Here is a 3,415-nt window from a genome sequence, read left to right as displayed (position 1 = left end):
GTATTTTCATGCAAATTCTTCTGCTAGTTGGGATTTAGTCTACTTCTGTATCCTTCCCTTCAAGGCTCAGGGGTCCAAGATTATCTTCTGTGTCTGTGTCAATTGGTTTCCCTTGTTTTTGTTGAAGAGGGTCTGTGCAATCCTTCTGCCTAGTCCACCATCTTGCCGGTACTCCTGCATCCTTCCTGATTTTAAATAATACAGTAGCCCCTTCTTCTGTTTGAACAACACCCTCTTGGTCTATGTACAGATTGCTCATGAGCACATTTAAGTGTTCCAGAGTTCCCATTCCTTCCAAAGTTATTCCTAAATTGTCATGATCCACACAGTTGAATGCCTTTTCATGGTCAATAAAACACAGGCAAACATCTATGGTAGTTAAGGTTATGTGTCAACTTGGCTGGGCCTGGTTTTGAGTGTCTGGGCAGCTGCATGTAGTTATTCCCCATGATAAAACTAGTAATCAACTCCATGGTGGAATCCACTGGAGCAGCTGAGTAGCTGCCTTAGGGATATGGTCTGCTTGCAGTATATAAGTATTAAGAAAAGTCTTTATAGCCTTTTGGCATGCTTGGACCCTGCATATAGCTGTCTTCATTCAGCACCCTGCCATGTTACCTGCTAATCTTGGGATTGTCTCTGGACTTGAACTAGTGGTCTGCCATGTTGTTTGGTAATCTTGGGATTGTGCCATTGTATTTGTTGACCTTGGGTTTGTCAACTTCAGTAGCCAGCAGCTGCCTGAGTTAAGAGAAGCCTCCAGCTTCAATAGGCCAGGAGCAAGAGGCAGAGCTGAAGCCAAAGGTCAAGGGGCTTTCACCCAGCCTCTAGAGCTGTCACTTTGAACTTGTACTTCTAGCCTCCCAAACTGTACAAGAATAAATCCCTGTTTGTTGAAGCCACTCATATTTCTGTTAGAGCGGTGCTAGAGAACCAAAACAACATCATTCTGGTATTCTTTGCTTTCAGCTAAGATCCATCTGCCATTAGCAAGAATATCCCTTGTTCCTTGTTGTCCTCTGAATCCAGCTGGAATTTCTAGAAGTTCACTATCAATATCAAGCGTTTTTCAATTATCTTGAACAAAATATACTTGTGTATGATATTAATATCATACTTGTGTATGATATTAATAGGAGCTCTGGTGGTGCAGTGCCTAAGGCATTTGACTGCTAACCAGAAGACTGGAGGTTCAAACCCACCAGCCACTCCTCGGAAGGAAGATGGGGCAATCTACTTCCATAGTGATACTGCCTCGGAAACCCAAGGAGGGGTCACTTTGAGTCGGGTCCAACTCGACGGCACATAACAACAACAACAACAACAACATGATATTAATAACATTGATAATTTCCACATTCTGTGGGATCACCTTTCTTTGGAATGGGCACAAATATTGCTCTCTTTCAGTCAATTGGCCACATAGATGTTTTCCAAATTTCTTGGCATAGATGAGTAAGCATCTCCAGTGTTGCATCTGTTTGTTGAAACATCTCAATGGGTATTCTGTCAATTCCTGGAGCCTTCTTTTTTTTTTGCCAATACCTTCAATGCAGGTTAGACTTCTTCCTTCAATACCATTGACTCTTGATAACATGCTACTTTGTGATATGGTTGAAAACCAACAACTTGGTACAGTGGCTTTGTGTATTCCTTCCATCTTCTTTTGATGGTTCCTGCATCATTCAATATTTTGCTCACAGAATCCTTCAATCTTGTAACTCAAGGCTTGAATTTTTTCTTCAGTTCTTTCAGCTTGAAAAATGCCAAGTGTGTTCTTCTCTTTTGGTTTTCTAACTCCATGTCTTTGCACATTTCATTATATACGTTACCTTGTCTTCTCGAGCCTCCCTTTGAAATCTTCTGTTCAGATCTTTTAGTTTATCATTTCTTCTATTTGCTTTAGTGACTCTGTTCAAGAGCAAGTTTCAGAGTATATTCTAACATCCATTTTGGTCTTTTCTTCCTCTCTGTCTTGTTAATGACCTTTTCCTTAAATGTATGATATTCTTGATATCATCCCACAACTGGTACAGTCTTTGGTCATTGGTGTTCAGTGCTTCAACTCTATTCTTCAGATGCTCTCTAAATTCAGATGGGACTTTTTTAAGGTCATATTTTGGCTGTCATGGACTTGTTTTAATTTTCTTCAGCTTTAGCTTGAACTTGCATATGAGCAGTTGATGGTCTGTTCTACACTCAGCTCCTGGCCTTGTTTTCACTGGTAATTTTGAGCTTATTTCTCTCTTTCCACAGATGGAGTGAATCTCATTCCCATGTATTCCATCTGGTGAAGTCCACGTATATAGCTGCCATTTATGTTTTGGAAAAAGGTATTTGCAATGAATAAGTAATTAATCTTGCAAAATTCTATCATTCTATCTCCAGCGTCCTTTCTATCACCAAGGCCCTATTTTCCAGCTACTAATGATTATTCTTTCTTTCCAATTTTCACATTCCAAGCACCAGTAATAAACAATATATCTTGATTACATGTTTGGTCAATTTCAGACTGCAGAAGTTGGTAACAATATCCAATATCTTCATCTTTGGCTTTAGTGGTTGGTGTATAAATTTGTATAATAGTTGTATTAACTGGTCTTCCTTGTAACTGTATGGATATTATCCTACCACTGACAGCACTGTACTTTAGAATAGATCTTGAAACATTCTTTTTGAGGATGAATGTGATGAGATTACTCTTCAATGTGTCATTCCTGGCATAGTAGACTATATGATTGTCTGATTCAAAATGGAGAATACCAGTCCATTTCAGCTCACTTAATTCATAGGCTATCGATCTTTATGCATTCCATTTCATTTTTGACAACTTTTGATTCACCTAGGTTCATAGTTCGTACATTCCATGTTACAATTATTAATGAATGTTTGCAGCTGTTTTTTTCCCATTTTAAATCGTGCCCCATCAGCAGAAAAATGAAGGTCCTGAGCATTACTCCATCCATGTCATTAAGGTCAACTTTACTTTGAGGAAGTAGTTTTTCCCCAATATTATTTTGAGTCCCTTGCAACCTGAGGGGCTCATCTCTGAGTACTATATCAGACAAGGTTTCACTGCTCTTCATAAAGTTTCCAATAATATATCAAACAGTATTTCACTGCTATTCATTCAGTTTTTTTTAAAAAATTATTGTGATTTGGGTGAAAGTTTACAGAGCAAATTAACTTTCCATACCACAGCTCACGTACACTGTCTCATGACATTGACTGCAATTTCCCACGATGCAACAGCTCCTGCTCATCTCCTCCCCATAGTTACCTCTTCCCTGTGTCCTTCCCTCCCATGTACTCCTGCCCTCCTGCACTGTCTCTCTATACATACACAGCACTTCTATTCTCCCATGATTGATCTCTCCAAGGAGTATATCTACCTAATGTAAATGTTCAGCTCATA

The sequence above is a fragment of the Orycteropus afer genome, unplaced genomic scaffold, assembly GCF_000298275.1.
Source record: "Orycteropus afer afer isolate SDZICR_OR568_19922 unplaced genomic scaffold, OryAfe1.0 scaffold00070, whole genome shotgun sequence".
In the NCBI taxonomy this organism is placed as follows: Eukaryota; Metazoa; Chordata; class Mammalia; order Tubulidentata; family Orycteropodidae; genus Orycteropus; species Orycteropus afer.
This window is presented reverse-complemented; position numbering follows the sequence as displayed.